At 36.6% G+C, this 27,113-nt stretch overlaps 1 long non-coding RNA gene across 7 annotated transcripts; it reads left to right on the plus strand.

The window, feature by feature from the left end:
- The first annotated feature begins 14,350 nt into the window (after positions 1 to 14,350).
- On the plus strand, positions 14,351 to 25,484 carry LOC110777317 (uncharacterized). Of its 7 annotated transcripts, none has more exons than XR_008926394.1 (12): positions 14,351 to 14,652; positions 15,305 to 15,579; positions 15,670 to 15,922; positions 17,726 to 17,861; positions 18,463 to 18,515; positions 20,995 to 21,090; positions 21,196 to 21,280; positions 21,364 to 21,516; positions 21,599 to 21,680; positions 21,833 to 21,912; positions 22,243 to 22,415; positions 25,260 to 25,484. It is a non-coding gene; the product is annotated as an uncharacterized lncRNA (long non-coding RNA). The 7 variants fall into 7 exon arrangements; XR_008926392.1 differs by having other exon boundaries at positions 17,729 to 17,861; XR_008926393.1 differs by lacking the exon at positions 17,726 to 17,861 and having other exon boundaries at positions 14,352 to 14,652; positions 21,790 to 21,912.
- Positions 25,485 to 27,113: the final 1,629 nt, after the last annotated feature.

Below are 27,113 nucleotides of genomic sequence, written 5' to 3' on the forward strand. Positions count from 1 at the left end.
TACCCACTTTCTGGGATGCTCCTTGTAAGGTTGAAGCTTAGTTTTGTGAAACCATCCTCTAATAAGCCTATGTTCGATGATGCTACTAAGAATGCCCTTCATTCTTGGCCTAAGAACTATCTAACATTCTCCTCTCCTCCTTCTTTTAAGATCATTGTGCTTCGCTGGAAAAACTGGGTTGCCCATTCCTGTTTATTGATTTCTTCTAACTCATGTTCTTAGCCTTGTTTTGTGGCAGACTTTTTATACCTTGGTGTTATCCTTGCGTTGGTACTTATCTGTCATTTTCCATGTTGGTCTGCACTTTGTGTCTGGATGAATAATAACACTTATGCTATTCCTTGTAATCAGTTTCAATTCTGGCTTGCCGCTTATGAATTATTTCCTCTCATGTATAAGGACTCTAAAACTTAAGGGTCCATCTCATATTGGTTTTATTTTTCAAACTCATGAATCGGAGTTTTAACTCCGCTACTGAATCGCCTAAGGAGCCTTCTCCTTATCGGAACCGGATTTTAAAATCCGCCTTGTTATATAATACTATTCTCATCCTTTCGTCCCAGATCCTTTTATGTGAATTTAAGTATTTTTTGGAAATTGCCTTGGCCCATTCGTATGTATCGTGGGATCATGTACCTTCTCTTAGAGAAGTCGCCTGGAAACTATTAAAACTGAACAATTTAAATAGTTTAATGAAAGTCTGTGCTTGGAATATACGAGGTGGTAAAAGAGACCACGAAATAGCGGAACTCATGAACCTAAAACAACAGGAAAAACCAAATATTTGTTTTATATTAGAAACATTAACTAATAATACTAATAGTCAAGCGATCATTAAAGAATCCCGATTCCAGAATCACCTTATTATTGATCCCATTAATCACTGTGGGGGAATTTGGATCCTTTGGAATAACGATAATATTAAAGTCATTAGTTCAACCCTTACAGACAGATGTGCTCACCTTACTGTCCTTTTTAAACCAACAAACACCACCACTTTAGTCTCAGGAGTTTATTGCGCAGAAAAAGAGGAGGATAAACCCCTATTTTGGGATGACCTCTTGACTTTTTATGATAATATTTCACTACCTTGGCTCCTCATTGGAGATTTTAATGAACTCCTCTCTCCGAACGATAAACTCGGGGGGAATCCTATCCAATCTCAACAGTGTAAACGATTACCATCCTTCCTTACAACCACAAATGCTTTAGATGTTCCTTGTTTGCAAATGGCTTACTCTTGGAAATCAAACCAAGATAACTTTCTCTTAGAACACATTGATCGGGCCATTTCAGATACACATTTCTCTAGTTTATTTCCCAAAAGCATTGTCAAATACGGAATCTTCTCTGTATCAGACCATGCTCTGGTAATTTTTGACTCAAATTATGAAACCTCGAACTTAAATAACCTTTTTCGTTTCAATAATACGTGGACCCTTGACCAGGATTCTCATAATATCGTTCTCAAAGAATAGAATAAACGTAGGGAAGGATCTCGTTTTTTCAGAATCCGTGATAAACTTTATGCTATTAAACTCCGCCTTCGGGAATGGGCAAAAGTCAAATATGGGAACAATATTTCTAAGCTACAAAAGAACAGTGAAAAAATCATGGATATTCAAACCCGGCTAATATCTCAGCCCTTCAACCAAATTCTGTTAGGTTATGATACATATGACAATTCATAAATCATGCGGAAAACCATAAAGCCAGGAAAACATATTATTTACACATAATCATTTAGCAAAGTTTAGATGCATACTCTTTGTTGCGTGCCTTCCCTAGCTGCGCCCAAACCGAACAAGAACAAGTCTTTAGGACTCCAAGTGTCGTCCCTCCGTAGATAGTCCACAGCACGTCCGGATCCGCCTTAAGATTGACCAACTAGAATCGCCCTTAAGATACTAATAATTTCGGCACTTTTAGGCAAGCTAGGTATGTGGCTGAATTTTTCTCTCAAAAAACTCACTTTGAATACTTGAATAATCTATGTAAATATGTGACCCTAGGCACCTATTTATAGAGTTATGGAAAAGGTTTTGGAATCCTATTAGGATACTAATTTATTTAATTATAATCCTACTAGGACTCTAATTAAATAATCATTATCTAATAGTTTTAGGATTTAATCATATTTCGAATCCCGATTGCTTTAGGATTCCCGCACAAGCATTGCATGAGCACCGTACACCCGCGCAAGCCTTGCGGCCCACGCTAGGCGCACAGCGCTCGGCCCACTGCTGTGCTCTCGCGCGCGCGCCCTAGGCCTTGGCTGGGCCTGGCCTTGCGCTGGGCCTGGTCGAGGCTTGGCATGCGATGGTGCGTGTTGGCTTGCTGGGCGATGGCCTGGCTTCGTGCTGGGCCTTCGTCTAGCGGGCCTCGTCCGATGCTAATTCGTACGATACGCTTCCGATTAAATTCCCGATTCCGGAATTCATTTCCGATACGAACAATATTTAATATTTCCGATTCCGGAATTAATTTCCGTTTCGAACAAATATTTAATATTTCCGTTTCCGGAATTATTTTCCGATTCCGATAATATTTCCGATTCTGACAATATTTCCGTTTCCGGCAATATTTTCGATTCCGGCAATATTTCCATTTCCGATAATATTTTCCGATACGTACCATGTTTCCGTTTCCGGCAACATCTACGACTTGGATAATATTTATATTTCCGATACGATCCATATTTCCGTTTCCGGCAATATCATCGTTTCCGGAGTATTCTTTTCTTGCCTGTGACGATCTCAGCTCCCACTGAAACCAAGATCCGTCGATTCCGAATATCCATAGATGGAGTATTTAATGCCATTAAATACTTGATCCGTTTACGTACTATTTGTGTGACCCTACGGGTTCAGTCAAGAGTAAGCTGTGGATTAATATCATTAATTCCACTTGAACTGAAGCGGCCTCTAGCTAGGCTTTCAGCTCACTTGATCTCACTGAATTATTAACTTGTTAATTAATACTGAACCGCATTTATTAGACTTAACATTGAATGCATACTTGGACCAAGGGCATTATTTCCTTCAAATTCTGCATAATCATTTATTAAGAATGATTAAACAAAGAGAAAAACTTCTAGTTTTCGGTCAATCAGCCTGGAAATCCTTTAATACGAAGAAATGGCTCATTCAAGGAGACAAGAACTCTAGATTCTTTCACCAGAAGATAAAATCCCAATCTGCTACGAACACAATATTCCGTTTGCAAAATGATTTAGGACAATGGGAGTCTGACCCCTCCACTATCAAAGACATTCTTCTGCACTCCTTCAAACACCGCTTCTTGTCCTCTTCAGATCCCAATAGGCAACTTTGTTAGGTTATGATACATATGATATTACATAAATCATGCGGAAACAACCATTAACCCAGGATTACATATTATTTACACATAATCATATAGCATAATTTAGATGCATACTCTTTGTTGCGTGCCCTCCCTAGCTGCGCCCGAACCGAACAAGAACAAGTCTTTAGGACTCCAAGTGTCGTCCCTCCGTAGATAGTCCACAGCACGTCCGGATCCGCCTTAAGATTGACCAACTAGAATCGCCCTTAAGGTACTAGAATTTTCGGCACTTTTGAGCAAGATGTGTGGCTGAATTTTTCTCTCAAAAACTCACTTTGAATACTTTGAAACTCATTATAAATTGTGAACCCAGGCCACATATTTATAGGGGTATAGAAAGGGAATTTGAATCCTATTCAGATACAAATTAATTAAACCTAGAATCCTACAAGAACTCTAATTAATTAATTTATCAAATAGAATTAGGAATTTAATCATTAACCGAACTCTGCACGTTTTAGGAAACGTGCACGAACACAAACACTTACGCACACACACACGGCAGCCTCGATGGGCCGCCCATGCGTGCGTGCGAGCAGCAGCCCACGCAGCGAGGCCTGCGCGAGCCACAAGCCCACGCAAGCACCCGCGCGCGCTGCGCGCGCTGTGCGCGCTGCCACGGCCTGCTGGGCCTGGCCTTGCGCTGGGCCTGGCGTGGCTGTTTGTGTGGCGCGCTTGGCTTGCTGGGCGATGGCCTGGCTTCGTGCTAGGCCCTCGTCCGGCAGGCCTCGTCCGATGCTTATTCGTACGATACGCTTCCGATTAAATTTCCAATTCCGGAATTCATTTCCGATACGAACAATATTTAACATTTCCGATTCCGGAATTAATTTCCCTTTCGAACAAATATTTAATATTTCCGTTTCCGGAATTATTTTCCGATTCCGGTAATATTTCCGATTCTGACAATATTTCCGTTTCCGGCAATATTTCCGATTCTGGTAATATTTCCATTTCCGATAATATTTTCCGATACGTACCATGTTTCCGTTTCCGGCAACATCTACGACTTGGATAATATTTATATTTCCGATACGATCCATATTTCCGTTTCCGGTAATATCATCGTTTCCGGAGTATTCATTTCTTGCCTGTGACGATCTCAGCTCCCACTGAAACCAAGATCCGTCGATTCCGAATATCCATAGATGGAGTATTTAATGCCATTAAATACTTGATCCGTTTACGTACTATTTGTGTGACCCTACGGGTTCAGTCAAGAGTAAGCTGTGGATTAATATCATTAATTCCACTTGAACTGAAGCGGCCTCTAGCTAGGCATTCAGCTCACTTGATCTCACTGAATTATTAACTTGTTAATTAATACTGAACCGCATTTATTAGACTTATCATAGAATGCATACTTGGACCAAGGGCATTATTTCCTTCAGTCTCCCACTTGTCCTTAGGGACAAGTGTGCATTTCCTAATTCCGTTGTCGCTCGATGCTTGCTCTTGAACATAAGGTAAGAGTTGTCATCCTTATTATGTCCAGAGGTGTTCCTCGGTTTCAGAGTTCAACTGATCAAATAAACAGATAATCATAGCCTATGATTCATCCGAGCACGGCCATGCATTTCACAGTTTCTAGCTCTCCGAGTGGCCTTGTACAACTTTTAAGCATCTCATCCCGATTTATGGGAGGACAATCCCAATCTTGCGATCTTGAGATTAGACTTCGTTTGATAGGTGATTACCTGAGCGTTGCCTTTATAGCCTCCTTTTACGGTGCGACGGTTGGTCAACGTCAAAGCAACCAGTTCTCAAACAAGTAATCTCAAATCACTCAGGTATTGAGGATTTAGTGTCTAATAATTTAATGAAATTTACTTATGACAGATTTTCATCTCTTACAGTAAAGTTTCATAGGTCTTGTCCGATACTAGTCTTCCCAAATTAAGTATCTATGCAAATGATTATGACATTGCCATGTCCACATAGTTCAAGAAACAGAACTACTAGTCATCTTGCATTCTAATCGTCTAACGTTTTCTATGCGTCCAATTTTATAGAAAACTCCGACTAGGGACCATTTTCAACCTTTGACATTCAAGTTCACTTGATAGACATTTCTTAGTCACAGGACTGGTCCTGACAGTCTATCTTGAATATATCGTCAAATTGAAGGGACTCATCATTTAATACTAAACCAAGATTAAATGGAATATGAAAATTCATTTCATATATGATAAATGTTCAACCCCAATGTTTTACAACCATGGGCCTCGAACCCATCTTTAAAACATTTCATGGAATTCAAAGCTATGCTTGATTTCCAGTGCTACAATGTGAGTGTTGCTTTCTCACTTGTTACATAGGTTTAGTTATCATGCTTTGCCAATCTTAATATCTTTTTTATCGAATGATATTCGAGATAGGATAATAAGATCTTTTGAGTTTGTTTATTATGTGATCTAGTCTTTCTTACTTCGATAGTGGTTCTACGCATTTTGCAATGAAGAGCCATCAAGTTAGCAGACATGTGATCCACCAAAGTTCAATGAAGAACTCATTAATATAAACAACTCTGTTTTATTGCTTCTTAGGCAATAAGTACTTTTACTTCAACTGTTTAGGTTGCTAGTGATGCTTTGTTTGGATTTACTTATCCAAGCAGTTCACAGACATGTGGAAGACTTTCCAGCTGTATCTTAGAACATAGAAATTAATATTTTAATTTCCCACGCAACAACTCATGGTCTCCAATCCATGTTGCCATTTCAAAACACGATGCTCTATAGCTCGTCCTTGCCAATGGTTAACTCCAAAGGGATCTTGCTTGATCCTTTGCCAGTGTTTCTGCGTGTAGCATCAATATTTAGCATATCTTTATTTCCTTGAATCAAGAACTATTCCTATGTACCTTTTCAAGTACCATAAGTATTCTTGATCTCAATCTAGTTGATCTTCACTTAGATCAATAGAGATTGGTATATGTTCGTCATGCCTAATGTCATACGATACGTTTTTGGCGATCCTCATATTATATCATTCATGATAAATTCTTTTGCAGAATAATTCCCAATTGAATTCTATTCATGTAACTTTAGCTCATCTAGTTTCAGTAGATACTAAATCCAGCTAAATTCTTTGACATATAATATAGGTTAAGAATCTTACTTAGATCCTTTTAACTTTAGTAAATGCTTATACATAGTTCAAACATTCTTTACTTAGATTTATTCATATGGGTCAAATGTCTCCAATGGAGACTTTCGTGTTTGATTTAGTAAATGCCATTACTTAATCCAAAACAATATTATAAGATCTTTGTAAATAGATCTTAATACCCAATATGTACTAAGTTTCGCCATGGTCCATCGTTGATGAATAATTTCAAATCTAAGTCATTAGCATTTGAATGTTATTTTACAATAGAGAGATATGTGTGTGATACACATAGGACCAATTAAGTTTTTATGTACTCCCACTAAACTTCTTATATATCTATAAGAATCATGTATATTTTATGAAACTATAATACTTAATAGCTTCACTAAAATACATTTCTAATTCCCAATTGCTTGCTTAAATCTGTACTTAGATTTCATAAGCTAGCTTTCCTTTTCAAGCATTTATTTGGATCCACAAATCCTATGACATACCATGTACATAGTTTCTTCCAACATTTGACTGAGGAAGATGTTTTGTCATCCAATTGCCATATGTACCAATATGCAATCATTGCTTGAATTATAGACTTGAGTATTACGATTATGCATGAGGTTTCAACACAATCCATGCCATGAATTTGCTTGTAACCTTTAGCAACTAATCTAGTTTTGTGTGTGAACACAATTCCATGTTTGATGGTTTTTATCCTTAAAACAAACTTGCAACCAATAGGTGTGAAACTATTCTTGCAAATCAACAAAATTTCAATTTTGTCATCAAAACATTGGTTATGTTTTATGGCCTTTAACCATCTAAAACATTTGAGTCTATATATGGCCTCTAACCATTTTAGGGAATCTATATTTCGTCATAGCTTTCTTACAAGTCACTTCTTTTAGTTTGACTGCAAGTTGTAGGTTTCTTTACTATCTAATAGAAGAATTGCATAGTTTCAGTGACCTGAAATCCATGTTTCTTCACTATCTAATAGAAGAATCTCATAGTTCCAGTGACTTGAACTCTATGCCTACTAGGGTATAGAACATCAAACAATAGAATATCAATAGCCACTTGAAAGTCCTTTGAATATTCTGTTCTCCTTGAAGCACTTGTAAAGTCTTCTAAGAGATGTCTATTCTTTAAAGCCACTTCTAAAGTCCTTAAAGAATAAGTTCGGATTTTCTGAAGCACTTCGAAAAGCCTCCGGAATGTCCGTTTATGTTTGTTGTTCGCCTCGAAGACTTTCGAGGTCTATTTTCTCCCACTTGTCATTTTGGAAACGAATCTCCAAAAGGACATTATTTCGAGCAAACAAACATTATGTTCTCAAAAATTCGTGGTAGAAACAATACCCTTGTGTCTCATTTGAATAAATCACAATGAAACATATATTTATACTTGGGCCTTAGTTTGTCGAATGACAAACACTAAGCTCCCACTGAGTTTTGCAACTCTCTAGATATATTTTATGAAAAGTTATTCTAAAATTACTTTTCAATAGCTTTGACGAATTTGGTTTAGTTTGGTGGTAGTTGAGCATTTTGTTTTAGAAATTATAGGAAAAGTCTTTATGATTCATCATTGATCGAATCAAGTACTAATTGACTTCGATCATTCCAACGTAGATATGCCATATCTTATGGACCTAGATTGTGAAATTACAACACACAATCATTGATGATCATATTTGGTCTCAAGTAATCATCAACATGATCTAACCTAGATCTTTATGATTTCTTGCCAAGTGGATTTTATACTTCTGAATCTTTGAACTAGCCAAACAGATTCAACTTATATCACATTTGAGTAAATAAACCTATATTCACTCAACTCCATGTGAAATAATAAAGTCATAAAATCTTTCTTTAGCTTTGAACTCTATTGTCTAGGCGTTCTAACAATAGTTCATATCTTTTGTTACTTTCAACAAGTAAGACTAGTCGTCTTAAATTGATCTAGAAATCAATGAACTTTCAAAAGTCCATCAAAATAGAGCTTATGAATGTTAACTTGTTGATATGGTCTAAGCAACAATGCTAAAGGTTAGTGGAACTCAAATCAAGAGATTGATTTGAACCTAGTAAAGTTCTTTAAAGAGTTGTTTGTTTTAATCAAGCATATTGACTCAACCTGTAATTGACCATTTCATTCAAATAAACAAACAAACATTGTTTTTGTTTTTCTTGAATGTGAGTCTTTCTGTGTTTGAAAACAGAAATTTAGATATGTTGATTATGGAACAAAATAGCCATTAAGTTCCAGCCTTTGAAAGGACTTAAAACAAACTAGATGACCCTACAACTAATGTAGCATTGCCATGCTTCATTTCCCACTTGTAGGTCATTAGTGTATCCTAGCTTCCATAGTTTGAGCTATTACCGAAGTAAGAACCTCAAGCGGTATATGATACCAAGGAAGTTTGATTGCTAGGTCACTTTTCTTTAAACATAAACTTATAGGTAGAACAGGAATTGTAAATTCCTTTCATTTGTTCCTTTGTTTTCCTATTTCTTGTACCATTTCTTATAGTCTTAAGAATTGAATTCTTTAGTGTTGACTTTTATACTTTGTTAGACATGTCCAATGTCACCAACAAGGTTCTTTACCATTTTAATTTATGTTGAATATTTTGTTTCAACTAGATGATCTTACCAGAAGCTTCTAAAGTTCTCTAAGCATCGATCTATTCGAATGTCTAGGGACTAGACTCATTCGAGAATTAAATGGAAAAAAGATTTTAGGTTGTTAACCATTGGTAAAGCTGAGCGTTTAAACTCAATGCTTTATGATCTCAAAACTACAGTGTATTTTGAATTCACAAGCACCAATTGGTTTGCCATTCGATTTTGATACTCGAAAACAACCATAAAAGTCGCTAAAAGAAACGTACATTTTAAATTGCTCATTTTCTCTCATTTCCGTGAATCGTTCTTGGATTCACTACCAATCAAGGAAATTTACTGTTACCTTTCTAAAAGGATTTACTGCAGTGCAAGATATTTAATTATAAACAATAATTAAAACATACATTGAAGCATGCAAAGTCTAAACATTTATCATGAATAATAACTTGAAATTAAAGCAATCATGCAATTCAAACAAGTTATTAGCATTTTATTCGAATTTATTGTTCTGGCAGGTGTGAATAAAATGATTCCAAGATCCTAAAATCATTGAAGAATTAAGCACAGTTTGTCGACTTAATCCTAAAACATCTTAGGTAAGCAAAGGCCTTTTGCTAATAGTCTAGAAATTATTCTTGGTTGATAGGTACGTCTAAGAACTTATTAGGTAAACCTATCGATTTTGCCACGACATAAAAGGACTCCTTACTTATATCGTTGAGTTTCACCAAAACTAACATGTACTCACAATTATTTGTGTACCTTGCCCCTTTAGGACCAATAAGTAACACCTCGCTGAGCGAAAACTATTACTAGATTGATGTAAACGATATCCAAGCAAGTGTATATTTTGGCATGGCACCTTTTAACTCAATTTTTAAGTTTGGAACTTAAGGCTCTTACTATGTTGGTTAGATTTTAAGTGAACTAAAATCCTTAATCATGCAACATAATCAAGCTTTTGATCTCATGCATTTTAAGACATATTTAAAAGCAATAAATAACTTAAAACATGCATAAGATAAATGTGATCTAGTATGGCCCGACTTCATCTTGAAGCTTTAACTTCAAAGTCCGTCTTGAAAATCTCCGTGGGAGGCACCATTTTCTTCAAATAGGATAAGCTATAATTAAAACTAATTACAACTATTTGATGGTACGCAGACCATATTTGAATTGAAAAACAACTTTGGTACTTTAGACCAATTACATTCAAATTAATGGTACGCAGACCATATTTTCTATCCTATTTGGGCCATACTAGTCACTTCATAACCTGCAAAATAGTACATATACAATATATACCATTCACCCATTCATTATCATGAATGGTCCACATAGTTGGTTAGTAAAACACATTATGCATCACGTAAACATTTGCAGCAATTAATCAAGGGTACCAATAATCTACCAATTATTCAGTCCTTATTAATTCTAATCAAGTTGTTTTAACCTTAAGGATTTGTAGACCTAATCAAGAGTTTATGATTAAAAGGGCTCCCACTTAAACCAATAAATTCATATGCTTTACTAATTTTAAACATAAAAATGTATTTCTAGTCTAACCGGAAACATACAAATTTAATTAAAATTTAAAGCTCATATAAATTTATAATTGAATCCAAAAAGTTTAATTTAATTTCAGTCGTATTTAAATTAATTCATGATTTTAATTTTAGTAAAATAATTAGAATAAATAAAATTTATTATAATTACAATATTCAAAATTAAAATCCAAGAAAATAATTTAAATTATTAATTTTAAAATTAATTAAAATTACGTAAACTGAAAATTTCAAATTAAACATTCAAAACGATCTAATCGCAACGCAAACACCCTACGCATCGCACGCCCATGGGCCACACGCACACAGCCATCGCTGGCCATGTGCGCGCAGCCCATGCGCTGCGTCGCATAGCTGCTGCTGCTTTCCTTCGCAAGGCCTCACGCGAGCTGGTGCTCGCTGCGCGCGCGCCAGAGCTCGATGCACGCGAGCCATCGCTCGCTGCGTTCGCTCGCCAGCGCTCGCTTGATGCGAGCCAGCGCTCGCTGCGCGCGCTCGCCAGCGCTCGCTTGATGCGAGCCAGCGCTCGCTGCGCGCGCTTGCGCGAGGCAGTGCGCGCTGTGGCGCAGCTCGCTTGCTGCCCACACGCGACTGCTTTGCCTTGCTTTCGCCCTCGCCCATTCGTCCATTGCTCATAGCACACGACACAAGGCAGAGCTGCTGCCTTGTGCTCGTGCACCATGGCCTTGCTCATTGCATTCGTGCCGCATGGGCGACGAGCTCCTTTGCTCGTCGTCACATGCCCGCACTATACAACACCCCTTAAGGGTAACACGTAGCGTCCATTGCTTTGTGCGTGCAAGTTATATGAACGAATCGCATAAAATTTAAAAATTTTATATTTAAAATTAATGACAAATTAATAAATAATATTAATTTCATAATTTTAGGGCAAAAAATCGAAAATTTATTATTCAATTGATTTCCGATTAACATGGATTCAAGCCTAGGTCATAAAAATTTAAAATTTATCATAAATTTACAATTTTTATGGTGGTTTTTAATCATAGGTATCTAATTAAATTATAATTAATTATGAAAATCAAATTAATTCTAAATTATTCTAATTTTCAACAAATTAATCGTAATTACAAATTAGATTGCATAATTAACAAGGCTAGGCATTCAAACTTGTTAAACATATACAGTAGGTCAATCAAAAATTCAAGATTTATCAACAAAAATCGCAAATATTTAATTTAACATCTTAAATTTACGAAATTTTGCATTCGAAAAACTAAAACCTCCGAAAAGTCATAGTTAGGCTTCGATTTTGAGAATTCTGGGTTCGGCAGAAAAATTCTATTTTTGTCAAAATTTTAGAATGCCTTTTACATGCGGAATTGACACAAAAATCACTCGATTTGGATGAGTAACGAAGAAACTGCCGAAAAACTGCGTACGTATAATTAAATAAACGCAATTTGCAATTAATTAACAATTACGAAAATTAATCACCCCTTTTAATTCTTGCAAATTTGTAATATTTAACCATGTTCATGCAATTTAGATTATGAAAATAATAAGAGGCTCGTGATACCACTGTTAGGTTATGATACATATGACAATTCATAAATCATGCGGAAAAACCATAAAGCCAGGAAAACATATTATTTACACATAATCATTTAGCATAGTTTAGATGCATACTCTTTGTTGCGTGCCTTCCCTAGCTGCGCCCAAACCGAACAAGAACAAGTCTTTAGGACTCCAAGTGTCGTCCCTCCGTAGATAGTCCACAGCACGTCCGGATCCGCCTTAAGATTGACCAACTAGAATCGCCCTTAAGGTACTAATAATTTCGGCACTTTTAGGCAAGGTATGTGACTGAATTTTTCTCTCAAAAAACTCACTTTGAATACTTGAATAATCTATGTAAATATGTGACCCTAGGCACCTATTTATAGAGTTATGGAAAAGGTTTTGGAATCCTATTAGGATACTAATTTATTTAATTATAATCCTACTAGGACTCTAATTAAATAATCATTATCTAATAGTTTTAGGATTTAATCATATTTCGAATCCCGATTGCTTTAGGATTCCCGCACAAGCATTGCATGAGCACAGTACACCCGCGCAAGCCTTGCGGCCCACGTTAGGCGCACAGCGCTCGGCCCACTGCTGGGCTCTCGCGCGCGCGCCCCCGGCCTTGGCTGGGCCTGGCCTTGCGCTGGGCCTGGTCGAGGCTTGGCATGCGATGGTGCGTGTTGGCTTGCTGGGCGATGGCCTGGCTTCGTGCTGGGCCTTCGTCTAGCGGGCCTCGTCCGATGCTAATTCGTACGATACGCTTCCGATTAAATTCCCGATTCCGGAATTCATTTCCGATACGAACAATATTTAATATTTTCGATTCCGGAATTAATTTCCGTTTCGAACAAATATTTAATATTTCCGTTTCCGGAATTATTTTCCGATTCCGATAATATTTCCGATTCTGACAATATTTCCGTTTCCGGCAATATTTCCGATTCCGGCAATATTTCCATTTCCGATAATATTTTCCGATACGTACCATGTTTCCGTTTCCGGCAACATCTACGACTTGGATAATATTTATATTTCCGATACGATCCATATTTCCGTTTCCGGCAATATCATCGTTTCCGGAGTTTCTTGCCTGTGACGATCTCAGCTCCCACTGAAACCAAGATCCGTCGATTCCGAATATCCATAGATGGAGTATTTAATGCCATTAAATACTTGATCCGTTTACGTACTATTTGTGTGACCCTACGGGTTCAGTCAAGAGTAAGCTGTGGATTAATATCATTAATTCCACTTGAACTGAAGCGGCCTCTAGCTAGGCTTTCAGCTCACTTGATCTCACTGAATTATTAACTTGTTAATTAATAATGAACCGCATTTATTAGACTTAACATTGAATGCATACTTGGACCAAGGGCATTATTTCCTTCAAATTCTGCATAATCATTTATTAAGAATGATTAAACAAAGAGAAAAACTTCTAGTTTTCGGTCAATCAGCCTGGAAATCCTTTAATACGAAGAAATGGCTCATTCAAGGAGACAAGAACTCTAGATTCTTTCACCAGAAGATAAAATCCCAATCTGCTACGAACACAATATTCCGTTTGCAAAATGATTTAGGACAATGGGAGTCTGACCCCTCCACTATCAAAGACATTCTTCTGCACTCCTTCAAACACCGCTTCTTGTCCTCTTCAGATCCCAATAGGCAACTTGATCTATCCTTTCTGCCAAATTGGCTCTCACAGGATCAACAGACTGATTTGTTAAAAAAAAATATTTGGATATTGAGATTAAAGAAGATTTTTTCTCAATGGATTCCCTTAAGTCGCCAGGCTCTGAACACTTTGGCCCCCAATTCTTTAAAGCATATTGGCCAATAATTGGCAATGAGGTAACTACGACCGTTCAAAGCTTTTTCTTTCATGGTAAAATTCCCAAAGCTCTTAATCACACCATAATCTCTCTTATTCCTAAAAATGACAATCCTGAGAACCCAAATCATTTTAGACCTATTAGCCTCTACAACACTATGTATAAGGCAATTTCTAAATTATTGGTCAGTACACTAGAGGAAAAAACCTTATAAGTTGCTCATGAAAAGTTGCCCTTATACAACAAGAGCAACTTATAATGATTAAAAAAAAAAAAAATTAAAATGAATAATAACTTTCCCTCCAATTTGAAACAAGGGCAACTTAAGACGTAAGCAGTTCACGCAATTCACATCTTTCCCTTCATTTGCAGCAGTCACGTGACACGTCTCCTCCTTCTCTCGTCCACACTCAACCCTCCGTCCACCATCACCGCGCACCATCACCACCGCCTCCAACGTCTGACCGTTCTTCTTTGAGGCTCTGCTTCATCTTCACCGGCGACGAGGCCCCACGCTGCGCCTCCTCTGCTCCGAACCCTAGATTTTCTTCCCGGCCATGTCGACCGATTCCCAAAACTCTCACCGCAAGCACAACTGCTTTCTCACCGATGATGATGGTATGATTCTCCTTTCTCTGGATTTTCCAAATTAGGGTTTTGTTTCTTGGTTTTAATTGCGATTTTAATGAATTATGCTAGTTTAGTTGAATTGGAATATTTACTATTTCAGGTTTCTTTTTTTGCTATTTTATTCGATCTTTGGTTGTTTTCTTGATATTTGAATAGAAATTCAAATGGTAGATCGGTTTGTGGAAATAATTTCCCCATGTTGTTGCTTTTTAGTTTAATTAGGTGCTTGAATTTGAAGGGTTTAATTGAGGGTATGGAATCGAAGGATTGGATTAAGGTCTATGAATTATGTGAATAAGAAGCAAAGCTTGTGTGCCGCATCAGTTTGTGAAAAGAGTAGTCAACGCTGAGGGTAAAAATCGAAGTTCCCACTTTGCTGCGTTTAGCGAATAAGAGTATATATATTGGCCTCGAATTCTATCACTTACTGGATTTTATATCATTTTCATATAACAGAGACGATTACCACTTGTCATGTTAAGCTTCCTTGTATTAACTTTTGTAGCCTCTGACAAAAAAAAATTTGAATGAGCTTATGACTAGGGCTTGTTCTCTCTTTGGTTTCTGTTTTGTTTTCATTCCATTAGAGATCATCCAAAAGGAATATTTTACGTCATTGGCTGACCAAATTCCATTGCAGATCATTCGCAAAGGAATGTTATACGTCATTGGCTGACCAAAACCGGATATGTGATATTTAGGAAAAAATATGTAATGAAAGCTACGGAATGAAACTTGTGCTTTGGTGAAATTCATGAACGGAAATATGTGTCAAGGTTCGTGGTTATACTGTGAGAATTATGAGAAATAACCTGGACCCCTGTAGGTCAAGGCTTAATTTCTCAATACCGATTCACAAGCCATATCTACATTGTCACAAATTAGTCCATCGAATATTACATGGGTGACCTTGGGGTAATGTTTCTGCTCATTATCACGCTTTTAGTGAAGCTTGTGAGATTGTTTGACTGATGGTTGTTATTACTTTCTGCTGACTGATATTAGGTTGAGCTCAATTTCTATGATAGCAATGGCTCCTACACTGCCAACACAGTTTCTTGTTCGGACCCAGTATGTACTACTATGGTTCCATCAGCATCGTCTCAATGCTCAGCTGAAAAAGTAAACAGTGTGGTTACTCGTTTCAATATGGTGATGGAAGTGGGACATCAGGGTTTTATGTCTCTGATATGTTGTACTTCGATATGATTCTAGGGAACTCTATGATCGCTAACTCATCCGCCTCTAACGTTTTCAGGTGAGGGTTATTTTCCTGTTCTAATTTGTTTATAATGTTAATCTATCTTGCTAACTTTTGTAAAGGATAATATATGTATACGAAACTGGTACATTTCAAAAGAAATAGTCTACTCTTTAGCAAATTCAGTTTATATCTGAACTTACTTTGAAAGAGAAATTTTTCCTATCTATGCTTTTGCTGAATGTTAATGTATGCTCTCCTTGGTTTTCTGTCTTTTACATTTCTGCTCTTACATTTACCTTTGACTGTCACAGTCCTACTGTTGGAAGTTTTTAACAAGTTAAATTACTTATGAACACGTTGAAGCACTTATCTACCTTTGATAAAGGAACAATAGTCAACTGTTGATACAAATTTACTGTATACTAATATAGCTAAAGTGAAGTAAAGTGGGCTGATGAAATATTGATTAAGACCAATTAACGCGACAACTAAGTTTGTAGATCAAATAGATTAACACTACAAGAAAAACAACTTTTAGTAGTGTGAGGGGGTCGAAAAAGCACGAGGCTAATGCGTGACCTCGTCCCTCGTGGGTGTGACGATTCTTTTTATTCAATCAAGTGTTATTGGATTTCCTGTGAGTTTACACCCAATTGACTAGTAATATAGGAGTCGCCATTCAGTTTTTAACGACAATGAGAAAAACTGACAAAACCCGGTTATCGTGACATAAAGGGAGTGCAATTATGTTTGACCACGACGGCCATAGGTTCCCTTGTGATCCCTGGTGTGGGGATCTCTCAACATACACCCGCAAGGTAGAGATTGAGGGTTCGGGGGACTGTAACTACCGAGAGGAGTACTCGCTCGTCGATAACTCCAGAGGCAGGATATCCTTACTAGCTCAGCATAAATAATTGAAGGGACATGCGTTAACTATTAAACTAATCTGAGTTGATTTTAACAATATGCAACATATAATACTAGATCGATCGCGATTATCTGATTTAAATAGCATTAAAGGACCTAGCATGATAATCCAATTTCCCAAAAATATTATATTTGTTAGGCGTGGTAGAACAATCAGATTTAGTTAGTTTAACAGTTCATAAAAAGGGCGAGGAAAGCAATTAAATCATAGAAAAGGGGCACATTACGACGCACCCTTGAGAGGTGCGTCACGGTTCTCAGAAAACTAACCACTTTGACTTTGCTATTTCTCCTTTTTATTTAACGAATCTCAAATTATGGGACAGGATACGTTCTGTTCGATTTATGGATCGATTGCGACAGAACGCGTGAATAATTTCGCAGCGTGAGGCTCAGGCTAGGGGTTGGAGTCAATACTCAGAATATGAATTGTGTCTTGTTGTGTTCTTTTCACGTCGGTTTTAGGGGTCTATTTATAGGAAAGAGTGGCGCAGAAAGATAGTTTTTCAGGAATTTGAATACAAAACGGATTAGGAAAAGAATCCGTCCCAGGTATTTTCGGCGCCCAGCTCTGGGCGTCAAAGATTTCGGCGCCCAGGGCTGGGCGTTGAAAATAGGGTCTGGCAGAATTCTTTGTCCGATTGGACTCTAGAGTACGGAGTTCATTAAGAGACTTAATCCGAGTTATTTGGTGCGTATCAATTTCCGACGGAATGCGTCTGGACCCTTTACGAACTCTAGGTTCGTTATGAGTTTAATTAATACGTTAACTCTTTTATCGAACTGCGATAGGAATAGAATTCCTTTTACAATTTCTATCTATTTTAGGATTTATGTTGGAGTGCAACACCTAAATTCTTACAGGTTTCTATCTTTTTATTCTTACTACTTTTAGCAACTACCCTTTACGGCAGTTACTATTTTTAGCAGGTTTCCATAAATAGCAGGCTTCGGGTGAAATGAAAAGGGTGATTGAGATTCGTTATTTTATAGGAGATGCGTTGCCAAGTGGAGATTTTATGTTCTCATCATCGAACCTTCCCTTTCGGGAATGGGAACAAAAGTAGGTGTCTACAAGTAGTACTTATTTTGTAGCACTTTTACAATTGCTTCTATACGGTAATAACTTGCACGAAACAAGGTAGGAAACAGTGACATTTGTTAATTGACATGTTAACCAGCAATAATCGGTAGAAAAACCTAAAATATACCCACCCCTACAAAATTCACTTATTTCATTTTTAAAAGAAATTCACAATTCATTTCCCCGCTGAACACATTTCACAACTTCCGCTCTCCGCTTTCCTCGCCCTCTCACTTGTTCCCAAGACTGGGAAGTTAGGGTTAAATTGAGATGAACAACATTTTCTGTTAAACGGAATCTCACAAGTCGCTGGTAAAGGTATGAATTCCTTCTTAAAATGAAGAAGTCTATTTTTCTTCTTTGAGTTCGTTTAAGATTTTTTCTAGGTAAATTCATTTTCTAGTATTAATAAGGCGATAGTATTTTTAGATTGATTTTTTTTTCTTCTTGTTTTTTCGATTTGAGTTTATAAGGTTTCAATTTCTTAATTAAATGCATTATTGTTTCGATAGTTGAATTTCAATTTCTTTTTTTTCATATATTTGTAGAACTTTATCTACTCTTATACACTTGTTTGCAGGTATGGTTTTGCTCGATATTATGTTAACCTTGGATTAAACGCCTCTGAATTTGGTACAATGAATCCTTGTTTTGTTTTTAAAAGTTAATCTACCATTATATTCTGCTCAATATCTAACTTGATAATTCTTTCAAGACAAAGTCTTGAAGTTGCTTGACTCTTAATAGTCAGTGGCTCACCTTCGTTGCGTGTATTTGATTTATGATTTGATTAGCATTTTCAGTAGATATAACAATGGTTATTTCAGTTCAAATTTTACTTTACATTTGTGATATTGGACTAGTTGTAGACACCTACTTTTGTCCCCATTCCCGTAAGGGAAAGGAAAGGTTCGATGATGAAAGCATAAAAACTCCACTTGACAACGCATCTCCTATAAAATAAACGAATCTCGATTCCCCATTTCATTTCACCCGAAACCTGCTATTTATGGAAACCTGCTAAAAATAGTAACTGCCGTAAAAGGTAGCGTCTAAAAGTGGCAAATCATAAAAGATAGAAACCTGTCAGAATTAGGTGTTGCACTCCAACATAAATCCTAAATGAGATAGAAAACTGCGAAAATCCTATTCCTAATAGGATTCGGAAATAAGAGTTACGTATTAATTTAAATCCTAACGAGCCTAGAGTTCGTAACGAGCCCAGACGCATTCCGTCACAAATTGATACGCGCTAAAAGACTCTAATTAATCTCAAACTCTACGGATTTTAGAATCCGAATCTGACTAAACAAAAACTGCCCAGACCCTATTATTTTCAACGCCTGGCTCTGGGCGCCGAAATCTTCGGCGCCCAGGCCTGGGCGCTGAAAATACCTGGGTACGTTTCTTTTCCTAATTCTTTGTGGATTAGAACTCTGCAATTCTATCTTTCCACGAACTCTTCCCTATAAATAGGCCCCTAGTTTCGACGTGAAACAACACACAACAACACATAATATATTCTGAGTATTGACTCTAAACCCCTCAGCCTAAGCCTCTCGCTGCGAAACTGTTCACGCGTTCTGTCGCAATCGTTCCATAAATCGAACAGAACGTATCCTGTCCCATAATCGAGATTCGTTAAATAAAAAGGAGAAATAGCAAAATCAAAGTGGTTAGTTTTCTGAGAACCGTGACGCACCTCTCAAGGGTGCGTCGTAATGTGTCCCTTTTCGATGATTTAACTGCTTTCCTCGCCCTTTTTATGAATTGTTAAACTAACCTAAACTGATTGTTCTATCACGCCTAACAAATATAATATTTTTGGGAAATTGGATTATCATGCTAGGTCCCTTAATGTTATTTAAATCAGATAATCACGATCGAATTAGTATTATATGTTGCATATTGCTAAAATCAATTCAGATTAGTTTAATAGTTAACGCATGTCCTTTCAATTATTTATGCTGAGCTAGTAAGGATATCCTGCCTCTAGAGTTATCGACGAGCGAGTACTCCTCTCGGTAGTTACAGTCCCCCGAACCCTCAATCTCTACCTTGCGGGTGTATATTGAGAGATCCCCACACCAGGGATCACAAGGGAACCTATGGCCGTCGTGGTCAAACATAATTGCACTCCCTTTATGTCACGATAACCGGGTTTTGTCAGTTTTTCTCATTGTTGTTAAAAACTGAATGGCGACTCCTATATTACTAGTCAATTGGGTGTATACTCACAGGAAATCCAATTACACTTGATTGAATAAAAATAATCGTCACACCCACGAGGGACAAGGTCACGCATTAGCCTCGCGCTTTTTCGACCCCCTCACACTAGTCAGGCAAGGTTATAAAAGTATGATATAAATCTAAACCATTATAGTGCTTACATTTTATTTGTAGTAGATATTAAAAATTCATTACTTGTAATTATGTGTGACTATTCATTTATGATTAAATCTATCAGTTTTATTTATTGGCAGAATTTCTAGCTTAAACATTCAGAAATAGTTACTTCATACTAGGGAATTTTAATTGAATTTTACCTGCGTGGTTCTCCAGATGTTAGAGGATGCACATGATTCTTGGACAAAGTATGGTTCTTCTAGGATCCCCCAAAATGTAGTAAAGTCCCCATTTGTTCTATATATTGGAAATGAAAGGCTTAGGCTTAAACGGGTTTGAATTGTAAAATAACAAAGACTTGAGTGCATCTTGTGTTATCCTTTGGTGTTTCTGTGCTTGGTTTTTAGGACTTGATAAGGGTAGTTTAGATTGGTTTCATTTCAGTTGGTGTTATGTTAGTTGCAGGAAGAAAATAGAATGAAAATGTTATGTTAATACTGGTTTAGTGATTCAGAAGCGTGAATCCCTGGTTATAGTGTAATTTATATCCCCTACACTTTCTAGGAATGGTTAGTGATTGTTGAATTGTAATTTATGTCATTGAAATGTGTTTTCCACCCATCAAGTACTCATACATCAGTGTATTTTTTACAGCATTTAAATCTTTGGTGGAGGAGAAATTTTCAACCACTAAGTTCTCTGGTTGTGTACGAATTCATGTTCTAATTAAACTTTGGCTTATGGGCATTATCCTTTTTCTTATCAGATTTAGAACGGGATGTTGAACAAAAGAAACGTTATGGTTTGTTGAAAGGTTATGAAGGCAATGTTAAATTTGTTTCTTGCCATCCTACAAATATTGGTGAGAAGATGATTCTTCTTCTCCTTCTGACTCAGTTTCTTAATATGCTTAAATTGTGTACATTTGTTTATGTTTTTTGTGTTGGTTTCTGTACTCTCCAAATAGATCTTGTTGTATCTAGCTCAATAGATGGGTGCTTTGTGCTTTAGGACTTGAGGTGTAAGCCTCACCAAGGGACGAAATGGATAACGTAAGTTGATATTAGTTCTTTTGAATCATTATATCTACGTCAAAATATGTCAATCTGATAGGTGGTTCACTTTCTTGTTAAAGATGAACTTAACATGTTGAAGGAGCTCATGCCTTAGCTAGACGAAAGCGGTCCAAGAATAGAAAAGAAGCTTCGCTTTCGTTTTCAATGACTGTAACATATGTTCTTTATCATAGAGATGAAGTCTTTATTGCCACAGCAGGGGCACTAGACAGGTATTGCAAAACTCCCCTGTTGAAGCTATGTCTAGGACTAAATTTTTCAATCTATATTAATTTGACACTAATTCCAATTCAGTGTAGTAAAGTTTTGGGACACAAGAAATCTTCGAACCCCAGCTACTCAAGCTGGTTCACTTGAAGGGTCTATGACTGAAATGGTTAGTGTATTAGCATTGTGCTTTTTTTTCTATCCTAATCTTGGAGAAAATGTCCAATTTTATTCCTTCATTATCAAAGACTTGGTAATCAGCATTCAGCTCTATCCAGTTCTTTGTAGAAAGTGTCATTTGTGAGTTTGACATGTCTGTAGAAAGGAAGAGAACATGGGATAACCAGCCTATCCCAAGATCTTAATGGAGTGCTTCTTTCTGCATCTTGTGAAGATAATAGGTACATATTAGTTTATTAGCCATAATAACCATATATATTAAGTTAATCTAATTGTATATATACTAAGCTGCGGGTGAATGCTAATCGTACATATACTATTACAGTTTAAGCAATCTGATTGTACATATACTAAGTTAATATAATTGTACATATACTAAACTGCGGGTTACATGCGGGTGAATGCGCCATACTGTATATGCTTACTAAGTTTGGGGACCAATTAAATTAACCATATACTTAACAGCATGTACTAAGTTTTATGTTTTTTCTATGGTATCCAGAATTCGTTTGCCTATTCTAAATTGTTTGTAACTTCTTGCTCTGCTGCAGATTGAGGGCCCAAGATCTCCTGAAGAGATGCTTTCTATATTACAGAGAGTTCTGGAAGAAACTGCACCTGTACTTGTCTCAGCCATGGTAGAAGCTGAGGAGAGGAGGACCAAGTAACATATGATGAGGGAAGAACAAGATGCTTCTTACAGGGCTGCATTAGAAGCTGTCAGGTACCACAGTATAATCTTTTTATGTTGTATGTATAATAGATTTGTCTACTTGGTCATGATGCTTTTGAGTCTTCACATAAATTCTCCATCACGTTATACTGGGATAATTTTGTATATTCTCCCGTTCAGATTGAGTGAAGATGGCTGCCTATTTGGCAACTAACTGCTGGCTAATTGTTCTGGCTATTAGATTTAGTGATAGTTGTTTAAATTTTCTGTTTTTTGTGTTACGTAAAATTTGTAATTTACTAGATGTTAGTTTTTTAAACATGTAAAATGATATATAAGGACACGACTAGGCTCTAATTAATTGGCAGTTGTTTGATAGGTTTCTAAAATCTTAGAGACAAAAGAATCTAAAACTTTGGCACCAGTATTGTGTCTTGCTGGTTTAGTCTGACATGCAGCCTGAGAACCATCTTGAGTTTAATTTAATGTCGAGGGACTTATGGCAGCCTGGCAGCAGATCAGCTGCTGAACACATCAGAAACTGATGTGTTCAGCAGCTGATCTGCTGCTGAACACATCAAAAACTGATATGTTCAGCTGCTGATCATTACAGCTATTACACTTCAACCGTTCATCATTTAGGACTATTTCTATGCTTGTGTAATTTTGAACCAGCCATGTTACTACTAGATGCAGACAAAGGGAATACATTATTACCTCTGGAGATCAAAATATGAATGTGTGAAACCCTTTTCTTGTATTTTGCTTTCATGTCTGTTTGCTTTAAATCAGTATTTAGCTTGGTAGATGTATATGATTTCCAGTTTCCCTGATGAAGCTTTTGAGGCATTAGGAAAAGGCTATGTTGCCTCAATAGGATGCACACTTTCTAGGATGTTACCTCTTGAATAATACATTTGTCAGTTCAAGTAGAAATTATTATCTTAGTAATCTCTAACTAATCATATCAAACATAAAAAAGATTTAGAAAGTGTCCTTAGGTTCATTTGTTGATATTTGGAATTGAAAATGCCATTTTTGGCCAAATATGACCTATATCGAGCCAAATGAGCCTTAGATTTGCATAAAGAACTTGAAATGAGTTTAATAAATATATAACTAATCATATAAATCATGAAAAACGTTTAGAATATGGAAATAGGTTCGTTTGTTGGTAGTTGGGATCGAAAATGCCATTTTTTGCCATAAATGACCTATATCGACCCAAATGACCCATAGGCGTGCATAACGAACTTGAAATGAGTCTTATAATAATATAACTAATCATAAAAAACATTTAGAATATGGAAATAGGTTTGTTTGTTGGTAGTTGGGATCGAAAATGCCATTTTTGGCCATAAATGACCTATATCGACCCAAATGACCCATAGGCATGCATAACGAACTTGAAATGAGTCTTATAAACATATAAATAATCATCTAAATCATGAAAAAGGTTTAGAATGTGGACATAAGTTTGTTGGTAGTTGGGATCGAAAATGCCATTTTTGGCCATAAATGACCTATATCGACCCAAATGACCAATAGGCGTGCATAACGAATTTGAAATGAGTCTTATAATCATCTGACTAATCATATAAATCATGAAAAAGGGTTAGAATGTGGAAAGAGGTTCGTTTGTTGGTAGTTGGGTTCAAAAATGCCATTTTTTGGTCATAAATGACCTATATCGACCCAAATGACCTATAGGCGTGAATAACGAACTTGAAATGAGTCTTATAAACATATAACTAATCATATGAATCATGAAAAAGATTTAGAATATAGAAATAGGTTCGTTTGTTGGTAGTTGGGATCGAAAATGCCATTTTTAGCCATAAATGACCTATATCGACCCAAATGATCCTTAGGCGTGAATAACGAACTTGAAATGAGTTTCATAAACATATAACTAATCATATGAATCATTAAAAAGGTTTATAATTTGAATATAAGTTCGTTTGTTGGTAGTTGGGATTGAAAATGCCATTTTTGGCCATAAATTACCTATATCGACCCAAATGACCCTTAGGCGTGCATAACGAAGTTGAAATGAGTCTTATAATAATATAATTAATCATAAGAATCATGAAAAACATTTGGAATATGGATATAGGTTTGTTTGTTGGTAATTGGGATCGAAAATGCCATTTTTGACCATAAATGACCTATATCGACCCAAATGAACCATAGGCGTGCATAACGAACTTGAAATGAGTATTATAATCATATAACTAATCATATTAATCATGAAAAACGTTTATAATATTGAAATAGGTTCGTTTGTTGGTAGTTGGGATCGAAAATGCCATTTTTGGCCATAAATGACCTATATCGACCCAAATGACCCTTAGGCGTGTATAATGAACTTGAAATGAGTTTCATAAACATATAACTAATCATATGAATCATTAAAAAGGTTTATAATGTGGATATAGGTTTGTTTGTTGGTAGTTGGGATCGAAAATGCCATTTTTGACCATAAATGACCTATATCGACCCAAATGAACCATAGGCGTGCATAACGAACTTGAATTGAGTCTTATAATCATATAACTAATCATCTAAATCATGAAAAAGGTTTAGAATGTGGATATAAGTTCGTTTGTTCGTAGTTGGGATCGAAAATGCTATTTTTGGCCATAAATGACCTATATCGACCTAAATGACCAATAGGCATGCATAACGAACTTGAAATGAGTCTTATAATCATCTGACTAATCATATAAATCATGAAAAAGGGTTAGAATGTGGAAAGAGGTTCGTTTGTTGGTAGTTGGGTTCAAAATGTCATTTTTGGCCAATATAATTGTTTTCGCGACCAATATAATTTTTGTTTTCGCATATGAAACTTAATTTAATTTATTGGTTTGCATGTACGGTGTTCTTTTAAAGGTTTTCAAAACTCCAAGGGAGGGGCCCTTACCAAAAAGGAGTTGGATGACGTTCGAGACAAGTGGGCTATTTACTTCAACGATTGTGAACTACCCTCAGTGTAATAAATAGAATAAATAGAGCAGGCTTGTAGTTATTCGTGACTCTTACATTATTTTGTTATTTATCGATTTAATTAATTACATTTGAATTAATTCGGTAATATTATTGGAAGTTTGAAATTTATATCATTTTTGAGAATGTCAAGCTGATGTTTGATGAAACAGAAATTATATTGCCAAATCAGAAATTATATTGCAGAATATTAGGAATTAAATTGCAGATTTAAAAAAAAAAAAAAAGAAACTCAAAAGTTGCCCTTGTTTGCAACAAGAGCAACTTATGTGCAGCTTATAAGGTGCCCTTGTTTGCAACAAGGGCAATTTATGTGCAGCTTATAAGGTGCCCTTGTTGCAACAAGGACAACTTATAAGTTTCATATAAGGTGCCCTTGTTGCAAACAAGGGTACCTTATAAGACTATAAGTTGCCCTTGTTAAGGGCAACTTTTGATAATTTTACAAAAGTGACCCCCCCATTGGTGGCACTTACGAAGGGCAACTTATAAGCCACTTTTAAGAGCAACTTATCAAGTTTTTTCCTCTAGTGGTACACTGCGACCAATTCTCCAACAACATATAAGCCCCTTCCAAAATTCCTTTACAGCGGAACGATCCATTCATGATAACCTTTTGATTGCTCAAGAAATCTTAAATACCTTCCAAAAATCAACCTCTAAAGTAGGGTGGTGTGCTCTTAAACTGGACATGGAAAAGGCCTATGACAGAATTGAATGGGATTTCCTTTGGGCCACTCTTTCATCCTTCGGTTTCCCAAACCAATGGATCTAGTGGGTCAAAGCTTGTGTTACCACAGTCTCTTACTGTCTCAAAATCAATGGATCCACACACCCTTAAGAGGTATTCGTCAAGGAGATCCTCTCTCCCCTTATCTATTCCTTATTTGCATGGAAGTTTTTACCATTATGCTCACGAAAAGTAGTACGTTGCCACGCACTGACATTGGAAATCACATCGCACCGCTTACTCCCAAAATTCCTTGTCTCCTTTTCGCGGACAACAGCCTCCTTTTCGTTAAGGCTACATCCTCAGCTACAAACCATCTAAAAACATTAATGAGTAATTTTTGCAATTAGTCAATTTTCATAAATCGTCGATTATTTTCTCAAAAGAAATTGATAATCCTCGTCGTAATATTCTTGCGGGAAATTTCTCGATGACCAAATCTTCTTCCTTGGGGAGATATCTCGGTGCTCATTTCTCTTCTTTCAAACCAACAAAAGCAGACTACTCGGCTCTTCTTCAAAAGAATATCTCGCGTATCAATATATGGCATGCTAATTTTCGTTCAAAAGCAGGTAGAGCCATTCTAATTCAAAGTAATCTCGAAGCACTTCCAGCTTATGTTTGTTCATCCTTCCTCCTTCCACAAAAGACCTGCTCTAACCTAGATTCTATCCATCGTAATTTCTTCTGGAAACAACCACCCACTTCGACTCATACTCCACTTATTTCGTGGAATAAAATTTGTCAACCTAAAAGTATGGGGGGCTTCGGCCTTCGAAGAAAGAGACCTCTAATAAACCAAGCTTTTCTAGCTAAACTTGGGTGGAAGATCCTTCAAAATGAACAAAGTCTTTGGGTCTCCCTGATTAAGAAGAATTATCTTGCAAACACGACCTTTTTTTAGTATATCCCTAAACCAAAAGACTCCTCTATCTGGAAACATATCCTTAATCAAAGAGAAATTCTTCGTAAAGAACTCGTTGGAAAATTGGGAATGGAAAATCAATCAA

The sequence above is a fragment of the Spinacia oleracea genome, chromosome 1 (assembly GCF_020520425.1).
Source record: "Spinacia oleracea cultivar Varoflay chromosome 1, BTI_SOV_V1, whole genome shotgun sequence".
NCBI lineage: Eukaryota > Viridiplantae > Streptophyta > Magnoliopsida > Caryophyllales > Amaranthaceae > Spinacia > Spinacia oleracea.